This window comes from Anas acuta, chromosome 25 (genome assembly GCF_963932015.1).
Source record: "Anas acuta chromosome 25, bAnaAcu1.1, whole genome shotgun sequence".
NCBI lineage: Eukaryota > Metazoa > Chordata > Aves > Anseriformes > Anatidae > Anas > Anas acuta.
The window spans coordinates 1,392,241-1,404,444 of record NC_089003.1 but is presented as its reverse complement, the minus strand read 5'-3'; positions in this window follow the sequence as shown (position 1 = coordinate 1,404,444).

The following is a 12,204-nucleotide window of genomic DNA, read 5'->3' as shown; positions in this document are numbered from 1 at the left end:
AGTACAACTAGTACCTTAATTGCCAATAGGGGGTAGCTGAGGCTCAAATCAGCTTAATTTGAATTCTACTTGTTCATAATAAATAAATAGTGATTGCTAATTGGACCTAGCCTACATTGTTTTAAAATGGGAAACCATTGTCAAGTGTGAAATTTTACATCCGTTTGTCTTTATTTTTGGCCTTCTCCTAATGGTGTTGTGCTGACAGCCCAGCTCAGAGCAGAGCAGGCATCCAAGTCCTCCACGGCTGCTCCTGTGAATAGTTCCTGATGGCATCGAGCCCTGGCAGGACCGGGGACCTCAGCAGGCAGCCTGTGCCCTCCTCCTTCTCTCTAGGAACTGCAATAGCTGGTAATGGGAACGTTATGCCGGCCCTATAAACGCATTCTGGCTTCTGTTCAGTACATGCGTTCAGCTGACATGAGTCGCAGCAGCTTTATGTTGTTCTGAATCCCCTAAAAACATACAGCTAAGGAGCGAGGTGGAAAGTAGCACAAGCAGCGTTTTGTGGCAACAACCTGAAGACTTGCGGCTCTTTTTAATGAGTAAGGATAATGCTAACTGCAAGAGCGACTGGCCAAAAGACAAAATATGCTCTCCAAGTTCTATCCCGTACGTTTGCCCTTAATATAGTCTAGAATCTTTAATTTATTAACATGTTACATGTGTCTTACAACACAAGTGAGTCCTCTGATTTCTAAGTATATCTGAATGCACAGAAGGTAGAGAAAAAAAACCTTCATCAGGGTGCATAAACCTGCCATACACACTCCTAGATGCTGATAGCATGGTAGAATACACACTTTGGATTGGATGGATCAGTAGCTCCAATTAGCCCCGTTTTTAGCTTTTTTTTTTTTTTTTTTTTAATATTATTATTTGTTTTTGAGTTTGGGATCCTTCAGTTGGAAGGATTGCAATTTATTTACTTATTTATTTATTTTCTAGATAAGGGTCTGTTCTCATAGCTGCTGGGCAAATACCTCCTCATCTGCAAGAGGGCTCGGGGCCCTGGGAACCCAGCAAGGGGCAAGCGGAGGAGCTGCTCGCGCTCTTTCTTACCAAGCTAAAAATCACTTCTTCTATCAATCAAACCCTCCATGAGGCCTCCTTCAACTTGCAGCCTCCTCACCTTTGGATGATTATCCTGCCAGCCACTGTCATGGCAACTGCAGAGGCTGTTCCAGCAAAGAAAACGGCCTCGGAGATTAGGGCAGAGCCCCCGGACCAGGACAAAGCCTGCACAAAGATCCGATCCCTGCCCAGCCAGAAATGTGCTCACTGCACAAGCCTCCCTGCTCGGTAGCACATACTGCATTCTTTGAAGCATCCCCAAAGATATCTGTGCCCTTCGCCACGTCCCTCCAGCTGCCTGGTTTGGTCCGTAACAATTCTGGGGTAACAAATACTATCGTCCTAGAAAGCTCACACACCTGGCTGGGCATTCAGTCGAAGCTCTAATTTAGATGAGGCTTTTATCAGACACTTTCCCATGGTTAAGGCGATGGCTGTACTTGGATTTTTTGCATCTTCTTTTCGCTACCCAAACTTGTATTTACTTGCCCTTCTCTTGGGAAGCTCCCAAGAATCAAAGATAGCTTTAACCCAGAGAAATTACATTCTCTCTACTGTTTGGGGAGTTTCAAGAGACAAATATCTTCAGGAAAAGAGAGAACTTTGGCACGAGCAAACGCTTCACAGCACAATAGATAACGGTGCCTACTTTGCCTTCATTGTCACGGCCAGCCTCACTACTTCTGTCCTTTAGCCCAAGGAGGACTGATAGCAACAACTGCAAATCAGCTAATTCAGCAGCCCAGGCCCCTGCAGAAAATGCCCACTGCGTCTTTTGGTGTGCACTGATTGCTTTTTCTTACTTTCTTTGCTTACAGAGGTCACTGGCAACAGCAGGACAGTGTCCATAATATCTCATTTGAAGTTTCTGCAGCACTAGAACTGATCAAAATTTCCAAAAAGCTTTGTAAGCACAACATAGGCACACCTATGGTCCTTTATGTACGATATTAAACCTTGAGCATTCGGGTAACAAACGATGCAATGCGGCAAATTCTGAAGCAATAAAACCCAGCTCACTTCCACTCAATGTTTTTCAATGTTTTTGCTTGTATTGCTTCTTTGTGCATTTTTATTCTCCTCTCCCGGGCAGAGAAGGGTTCTGTGCATTAATGAGAAACACTTTCAGTGTCAGACCAAGACCTCAGCACCTCAGGCTTGATTTCTTGTTTACAGACACTTCTGCCACTAAGAATTCTGCCACAGAAGCTGATATAGCCATTTTTTTGGCAAGAACCTTGGCTAACTCAAGGGATTGATACACAAGTGTCAATTTGGTATCTATTCAACCTCTTGCATTGGTTCTCTGTCAAATTTAATAGCGATTCCTTCCCTCAGTGGCCAGTCACAGCAATCCCTCCCTGAGTTGCTCCTTGCTCTGGCCCATCTCCTGCAGTTGCCCTGCTCTGGTGTAAGAGGCTTTTTGTTCTAAGCTATCCCATAGCATCATTATCCTGTACACTTGGGCTTTTTCTGCAATTGCACCTTAATTTCACTGGTCTCATAATTCACAAGCTTTTTGGGAACCAGTTGCTTACACCATTAGAATCATTTTTCCTTTTTTTTTTTTTTTTTTCTTCATACAGGGAACTAAAAAGAACAAGACATGTAGTGCCCAAGAAAATGTGGAAATCAATTTTTTTTTTTCCCTGCATTAACCATAACAGCTACATCCTGAGTCACAGCAGAAACCATGGTGCCTTGCTGTCTTCGAGCAATGAACCACAGGAGTGACTGTCGCGGTCACCTTCTAGCAAAGGATTTTGTTCCTCAGACACATTTTTCCCACAATAGCAACAGTCCAGTGACAAGAAAAAAAATAGCTGCTTCCCTTAGGCCCAGACAACAATCTGGCAAACACACTTATAATTTGCAGAAGGGGCCTAGAGCGTAGAAGCTATAAACATAAAATAAAAACAAATGAGGCTACAGCCATGGGGCAAAGGATGGAGCTGGGGAGGGGGGGGGGAGCACGAATTCAGCAAATCTGGGCCCAGTGGCCACACAGGATGCAAGGAGCCAAAAAGCTCAGCAGCTCAGGAGTTTGCCCTCGTCCTCCTGTTGCAAAAACAAGCCTTGACATTTCTCCTTTGAGAAACCCAGAATAACTGCCCTGCCTGGAGCCGTGATTTCCTTCACCCTTCACCATGAGCTGTTGGGGCTGCACTCACTCACTTTTGCTAGCTGATCACTGAGGCATTCACTTAGGGTTTTCTGAGCACATGCTCAGGGTGGGCTTCTTTCACGGCTTTGGTTTGCAGGTCCACGGCCAAGTTTCGCCACTGGGGTCGTGCAAGGGCCCTGCAGCTCCTGGGACTGCTCCCACCAGCTGCGTGCTCCTGCAATGCAGCCCCAGAGGCTTTTCAAAGAGCAAAACCAAATAACGTGCCATAACATAGCTTCGTAACACAGCATCTGCAGGCTCTGTGCTCTGCTGCCTTCTTAGTTTTCAGCAGAAAGAGGGAGGAGGAAGGCTGCGTTTTATTTAAACCCTAGCTGCAGCTTTACTGTTGAAAATCGGGGTCATTTAACCAAGACTCGCAGGTGGACATCTCCACCTGGTGGTGGGAAAGGAAGTAGCTTTACAAAAATCTGAAAAACTGTTTTATCCAAAGGTGAAAACATAATTAAAATTACCTTCGTAAATTATTTTACAAAGCAAACTATGCTCCTTAGCAGCGTGCTAATGCAGAAAGGGAAAACTTTCTGTGGAAAACTGACCTCACATCTGCCTGACAGTGCATCGTATAACATAAGGATGCTGTACTCAGTTTTCCTTTTTATATACAATATATCCTGCACAGCATGAATAACTTCCTAATTTCGGTGTTTAAAGCATCTCTCTCTCTTTTCTTTTTTTTTTTTTAAGCTATTTTTTAGACTCATTTAAGATAGTTCTGTGTAATTTCATACAGAAAGCAAGGCCTAAATCCTTGACTTCTCCTCAAGCCACTGTTACTTAAGTATTTAGGTGCTTTTAAACCATTAATAAGTTAAGCACAGCCTAAACAACCTGGTTAATTCTGTGCAGTTCTGCAATGTATATGATTTTTTTGTAACTGTATTCCAGACAGCTCACATCCCCAGGTCCTCTCCCCCTGGTTCCACCAGCTCTATTAAAATCAGTTAAAATTATATTTATTTTTTTAAGTGATTAAAAAGTCTTTCAAAAAAGGATATTTTGTAATTTTGAAAAACCTCTAACTATTTAAACAAGACATTACTTTGTGCTGTATCGGCTGCTCATTCTTTTGTTTATTGCCCAGCACGAAGTGGAAGTGAGCTGGAAGGCATTGCGAGGCCAAGGGGAACGACTCAAAACCTCTTTAAACTTATTTAGTCCTGGAACCTGATTTCTGCACAGCAGAACTTCCACCTCACGTTTCCTCCACGCCAGCAGATCTCCAGCCTGGGGGCTCCCACCCTGCACAAGGACGCGATGCCCCAGCCTCAGCCCTGCCCAAGGCAGTTCCCTTGCTTCTGGTAGGAGCTCGTGGAAGTTGTCTGCAATCATTTGAGACAGTAAATTCCATGATTTCATCTTTATTTAGCCTCAGTTTTCAGACTTTCGGATGATTTATTCTGCAGCATGCAGGAAGCTATAAATTGCTCCTTTATGTGTTAAAAAAAAATTAAAAAAATCAATTGCCATTTGACATTTTACCTGACTATTACCAACTTCTTTCAACTGCAATAAAACACCCGTCTGCTTTTTATTTTACAGGCAATTAGTAAGTCACCTTTTAAACATTTCTTTCCATTTTCTATTAAACAGCTCCAGAATTAAGAGAAAAGAAAGCTGCTTTATGGCATTGAATTTACTGAAGAGATTTACCTGTAGCCTTGCAGAAACTTTCAGCTGACAGCCCGTCTATGCCTGTTGGTTCGACCATATTACCTCAATCCTTCCAGGTGTAGGTCATAGCCAGGCTGTCACACTGATTTCTTTGTTACTGAAACTGCTGTGGAAATTCTCACAGGTGTAACTGCTGCCTTTCACTGAAATTTTCAGGTGTCAAAAAAAAAAACTTTTATATTTTTATTTTTATCTGACACAAAAGCATATCAGCTATGTTTCAGATTCTCTGAACTTCCCAAAGGCTTGAAAAGACATCAACAACAGTGAGGGAAAAACCCTCCTGCTTGATTTCTCGTGGCACTGGCTGTATGTGCAAGAGTTTCTTTTTCCCTGTCCATGCAAAGATTTATTTCAGACCCCACACCTTAACCTTTCCATTTTCCATGTTCTCAGTCTTAATCTCTTTCAACACCTTTTTTCCACGCAAAGAGAGAGGCTGGAGAAGGGTCCCACAGCATCCCCTCATTTTCTGCCTGATGCTCTCCCAGAGCTTGGCGGAACAATTAAACTTGGGCACTTTATTAGACACCACTCAATTGCATTGACAAGAGCTGCCAGCGGAGGGAGGTGCGGCACCGCTAACAATTAATTCCAGAACTAATTAGCAGCCTCAGGTCCCGGCTGCTCCAGCCCAGAGGCATCCAACAGCACAAGGCAAAAGCTGTGGGGCTCTGCACAATTCCCACAGGGAATGCCAAGGGCTGGCTGCACTCCAGCTGCTCTCTAGGAGTCCACGGGATGTCCTTAGCACCAGAATTTATGCTGCTGTCTTCCAAACCACACCCCCTCCCCCCTCCACATTTTCCAAATAACAATGTTTTAAGGAATACTTTTTATTTTTCCTTTTAATTTGCCTAATTTCAATGCCCAGAACAGTCATGAAGATGAATTCCTGCTCTTCTGGGGATCTTTTCCATAATTCTCATTTAACTGCATTTAGTGCCACGTGCTCCAGCTCATGGAGCAAAGCGGCTCCAAAGGAGGGTCTCAAGAAAAGCTGTGCACAAGTCTAGCACTGAAAAAAAGAAATTAAAAAGCCTATAAGTTGGCAGACAATCTGCTGAAATTTATTTATGTTTTAGGCTCTCCAGAAACATATGGGATTCCTCTTACAACAAAAATTCCAAATGAAAATGTTGCACTCTGTCCCACCTCAAAACACATGAACCGTACACTGAAAAATAAATACAGGTTTGTTAATCTATACCCACAAAAAAAAAAATAGGCTCAAAAAGTTTGAATGTTCTGTTCCTATCAGTTCCTTGGGGATACCATGGTTCCTGTTTCTTTAGTGTGGTCTGATGAAAACAACAGATGAGCTTTGCAATCTGCCAAAAGCTGAGCTAATTTTGTGTTTTTCAAAAAAAATTCTCTGTCAGAATCTTTAACTCTTCCTTTGCTGACCCTCTCCCTTCCCCCAAATATTTGTTATTTCATAGAAAGCTTCTGGTGCCTTGGACTGAGTTCAGGACATTCAGCTCTTTGTGAAATAACCACAACAGCATGCACAGTGTAAGGGCAGGACTTTTATGTCAAAAAAAATAAAAAATAAAAAATAAATATTAAAGTTTTTGGTAAATGGTCTTTCCTGTCTTAAGAATTAATGCTGAAGCTGAGACTCTGCTTGCTTTTATGACCTTTCAGGCAAAGGAGAATCATCTTTACATGGCACCAGGCCTCAAATCCAGAAAAAAATCCAGAAAAAATCCCACACCACTGAAGGTGGGGAGGGAAGCAGGGAACCCAGAAGCCGGTGTCTGGACTCCCCAGCAGAGATCTCTGCTCCCTTAGCACACAGCTGCTGAAACAACCAAACACGCTTTGCTCCCAGTAATTGCCAGGTCTCAAGGCACATACATATATATAGATAAATTTACCTGTTGTCATTCATATTCATCCCGTAACAGCAGAGAGAAATCAAAAAATAATGTTTTAAGCAACTAGTACATAAATTCCAGTTAGCCAGGGACAAATCCAAGGTAAAAAACCGAACTGCATGCCCCTGCCCAGCCTAGAAGTTACTGTGTCCAGTTCCCTCCTTTCAGTCATAACAGCATCACCGATTTTTTAGGGTTTCACATCAACGTTTTGGAAACAAGACATTGCCAGTGTCTCTGCCTGAGGTTTTTCCCCAGAGCTCAAGTAATCCTGCTAGTTGCTTGCTTGTCTCCTGCAGAATTTGGGGTTTGATCATCGGCTCCCGTGTGTACTTACACAGCTGGGTGAAGCAGCAGCTCCTCCAGTGGGAAGAGCTGGGGGTTTTGTTATCACCCTGGTACATGAGAAGCTCCGGGGAAAAAAACAAAAACAAATTGAGAAGTGGCAAGGCCAAGTTGGAGCTCATTTACACAATATTTTTCTTGCAGATGCAAGTGAGTTTTTGCTGTGTGTGAATTCTCTGAATCTCGCTAACCCCAGCCCGCTGCCATTTGCCCATGGCTCATCATCACATCTTGCATTTGCAAACCACCCACCCCCCACTGTAGTAAAAGCAATAATAATAGTGACTGAAAACAGTCATCTTTCAAACAAGAAGGTTAAAAGTGACAGATTATGCATCACGTAACGTGATTAAGCAGTTTCCAACTAGTGTTTTTTTTCCTCTTAATATTCCTCCAAATTTAGAGCTGGTCGCCTGTCTCTTCTTTTTTGCTTCTCCTGCTCTCCGCCCTAAAATAAATTATCACATAAGTGTCTCTGAACATATCTTGGTGCTTCCTGTACCTGAAACATGTTTTTTTTTTTTTTCACTACTGTGAAGCCATCAGATTTAATTAATACCGGAAATATTGACTTAGGGCTAAGAGAAACATTATCATTAAATGAGAATCCTTGCAATAGTGGTGCCAGCTGTGGAGCAAGTCAGACACAGCCTCTGAGAAATATTTGATGGGACAGGGAAGGAAGGAGCATGGCAGGAAAAAAGCCTCCACGGCTCCACAACTCTGGCTGACTAACGAGGGCTGAACCCTCGGAGCACACCAGGAATCCTACTGCCAGGGCCAAAACACGTTTAGGGGAAAACCTGAGAAAGTTAAAGAAAGTGAAAATTTCAGCACAGGCGACAAAAGAAAAGTAAAAAAGCAGTAGCAGAAAGACAAAAGTTGAAGACTGAAAAGAAAAGATGAGCTGAAACAGAACAGTAGGGGATGAAGAGATAAGCTGAGGAAAAAGCAAGGTATTTTAAAATACCTTCCTTCACATTGTCAGAGTCTTAACCTTTTTAAGAGGTTGGAAGTTACAACCTCCTTTGAATAGCGTTATGTTCAGTGTGAGCATGTTATCACATGCCTTAATTTGTAGAAAACTAAATAGAGAGGCTGAGAAACACAAAATGTACAAGCGCTTTTAACAAAAAGGAAAATGAAAACATTAATTCCATGGCTATTCCCTTCGAATCCCCTTCACCTGCCAAAGAAGTCAGCAGTGTTGCACTATGTGACAATTAACTCAAAACTCGAGAGGTGCAACAGAAGCCTGGTTTAATCCACTTATTAATTTTGCAGCTGAAGCAGAAGCGTGATTTTTATGATGAAAATGTGGCCAACAACAGATAACAGGATTTTTATTTTATTTTCTGGACTTTTGGCAAAGTTCTTCAAGGTTAAAACCATGAATTGTCCACATAACCTAGGGTATGCATTATACTACCTTAGCCTGAGAAGCTGGGTGTTTGGCATCTGCTCTCCAACATTATTTCTCTGACATCACATGTAATTGCTGCTCAAATTCTCCCTACAAACTGACTGAAAAGCTGTTCCTAGAGGCTTGGAGAGAAGAGAGAATTATATCATAAAACCGTGGCAAAAAGTCACAGTTATTATAACTAATATAATTGTTATAATTTATAATTATATCATAAAACAGTGACTTTACAAAGCCACTGCCTTTTCGAGGAGTGACACAGACTTTCTTGCTCTCTGTATCTCCTCCCCCAAAATCATCAAAACCCTAAAACTGGTTTCCTGCAAATACAGGCCTTTTAAACCAGACTAATTTGCCATATGGGATTACAGCAAAATGCAAGTTAATGTTTCCTGACATTTTGTCCAATACCTAATGTCCTTTAACACAGCTCTTTAACCACACAGCTCTTTAGCTTTCATTGCTAGGAGATCATCTTTCCCTTCTAGGTACGCTGCCTCTATTAGCCCGAGCTTTACACTTTTTCTGTTCTTTTATCCCTTCAGGATACTGAGAAAACTATTAAAATGATGGATAGACCCAAAGAGCCCATCTCTGGGCCTGGCATTTCCTTCCAGCTGGGTCCCAACCCCTCGCAGGTGCTCGCTGCATCCCTGACCCCACGTTCTCCAGGCTCCCCTGCAGCGGGGTGTGCACCACGAAGCCCCCGGCACCCGATTCTCCCCTCTCCCACCTTGTGCTTCGCCTTTTTGCATGCTTCCTATCACCCCTACCAATTACGAATTTCCCCAGCAGCACTGTGCACGCCGGTGCAGACGTCCCCGTTCTCAACACCTGCAGCCCGCCGGTTGCAACAAATGCGCCAGCAATCTTTAGCACATGCCGTGCTCTGCAAATCCAGCTGCTGTGGTTTCTATTCCTGTAGATGTGTGTGTCCAATATTGAACACTCCTACTGCCAGTGGCATATCCCAGGACATCATATGCACTGCAGTACTTTTATATATGTATTTATATAAGGTAGAGAAGGTTGTATATATATATATCCTCAGCAGCTACTTAGGAACACAAAATGAAAACCAGACACAGAATTGGAGACTCCTGTCTCCTAGGGCCCAGCTGTCATTGCAGGTCACCTCCTCTTTAGTAAGTGGACCAGATCTTGGTATTTGGGAGTAAAACTTTCCTCTAGTGAATCGCTTGATGTCTCTGTGCCTCAGTTTACCATCCCCAACTTTACTGGGCAGTTGTTTCCTCTCAGAAGGGAAAACGCCCAGAGGATGAAGCAAACCCAGGGCCAGTTCCAGCCTTTTATTTGGCACACTCATCCTCCTCCTTCCCCCCTCACGTGCCGACACCAACGCATTATTTAAATTTTGCAGACTCACGAAAGCAGACCAAGTATGAGATTGCCAAATGACCAGCCTGACGTACGAGAACAGCCCGGTGAACAGGCAACAATGATTTTTCCTCACAGCACAGTGACTTACCCGTGTGGCAGGAGATGACTTCCTAATGGAATATTGAACTGCCTCCAGGAGCATCTGCCATGCCAACAAGTGTGATGTTAGATCAGTGCCAGCGCACTTATCATTGGGTCTTTGCTGATCCAGCAGCCTCAGCTGGCAGGATCATTTTTGTTCATTTCTATTTCTGAATTTCCTGCAATGGATTTGCAACTGCTGCAATGGATTTTGAGCCTATTGCATTCATCCTTTAGGGAAATGCTGCTGTTCAGCAGACGTAGGATGTTTGGGAGTATTTTGAAGGCACAGGAGAGCAGAACGTCTCACAGATAATGCCTGTGAAACCGAGCTGCATCATCCTGGGTTTTCCTTCTTCACTAAGAGAAGCTGCCCCAGCGGTCTCAGCTCAGCACAGGGAGCTCTCATTCCCAGCACTGCATCTTGGAGATAATTCAGGGCTCAGAAACGTGATTAAGAGGCCATGGTGATTGGCTTAGAGGAAAGATGAAAAGTCTGAAACAGGTCTGGCTTGTGTTTAAGATGCCTTTACATAGGTATCAAAAAATTTAAAACTGTCTTGAATAATTGCTCTCCACCTGTGTAGTGCCAATAGGCTGTGATTCAGAATGATGAGATCGTCAAAAAACTGAGAACTGGGTCTAGACACTAGGAAAGAGCAAAGAATTGTCATCCCCAAAGGAAAAAGGAAAGACAAATTGGGACACTTTCTTGGGTCTGGGCAATATCCTAGAAAATGTCTAGGAGAGAACAATAAAACCACTACCTGTGGGGAGACTAAGTAACAAATTTTTTCCATCCTTAATTTCTGCAGCTTAAGCACCAGCTTCCTGAATTTAGTAAGAAAATCATTGGCCATTTGTTGCTCTCCAGCTTTCTTCCATCAGTGCTAAAACAAGCAACGGAGTTCAGTGCAAGGGCTCCTCCATGCAAGGGGGAGATCCCCAGTCTTGGTCCAGGGTCCACATCGAGGAAAATTAACAAACTACTTCAGTGCATTCATTGGAGGCCACGCCATGGCTTTGTTTAGTTTTTGCTTTGTTTTGTTTTTCCAAAAATGTTTGGAGAACACTTTTAAAATGAAGGGTTTTAATAACTTGCAATTTAGTAGCTCATAAAAGTTCAAGCAGAAACCTCCATGCCTAGAGTTTTTTCCATGACACACATATTTATTTATTTTTATTACATATTTTATACGTAATATTTATTACATATTTTTCTTAAACTTCTGCTGTGATAAAAGTACCGTTGGCATCTCTGCTGCAAAGGTAAACCTTCCTTGGCCTTGCGATCAGGGTAAAAATCTTTAATCTAAGAAATCAGTTCGGATTTTGGGTGCAGGAACACCAGACAATGGCCCTGGGTCAGGTGCAGAGCAGAGCAGGATGCTGCCCCAGCGAGCTCCGTGCTCCAAGCAGCACAAGCCTGGAGGTGCCTTAAAGGAGGGCTGCGTCTGCATGGCATGAGTTGGTTTGGGTCTGCCTTCGTTGGGAAAGAAAATCGCCTTGCCAGAGAAAGCAAGTGAAGGCATGGCACGACCTTTGTGGTTTCACCCTGACGAAGTTATGCAAATTGCTGTGCAAGGTCTCGGGGTGAGCCAGAGCTCGGAGGCTTCCCAGTCTGGGAGATGGCGAGAAATGCTTTCCTGGGGAAGTCACAGCCTGACCCGACAGAGAGCTCAGAGAGAAATCCTCACCTCCCAGCCTTCGGCTTGTTAGGGGGGCATTCATCACAAAAAACTGTCTCCATCCATCCCATTTTTCTCGCCCAGCGCAGAGTTTGACAGAAGAGATGTTGACTTTGCGGAGGTTAAAGGTGGCTGCCTTGTCCAACAAATGGGTTTTAGCAAGAGGGGAGGATTGTTGTTTTTTCTTCGTTCAGGAATGAAGTGTCAGGAAGATGTAGAGGGCAAACAAGCCCCCGCTGAGCCGCTGAGTGACAGCACCAGCTGCAGAGGGTGCTGGAGCAGTGCGAGACCTGGGGGTTCCCACATTTGGGGAGGGTTTGCCATCTCCTTTTCCCACATCTGAAGTCGGAGGAACAACAGAGAGAGCTCCGCTGGGAAAACGGGGTCCGAGCAGTTTCGGTCAGAGTGCAAAGTGATGCGCAGGAACAGAGCCGTGCCCTACGGCCAGACCCCTGC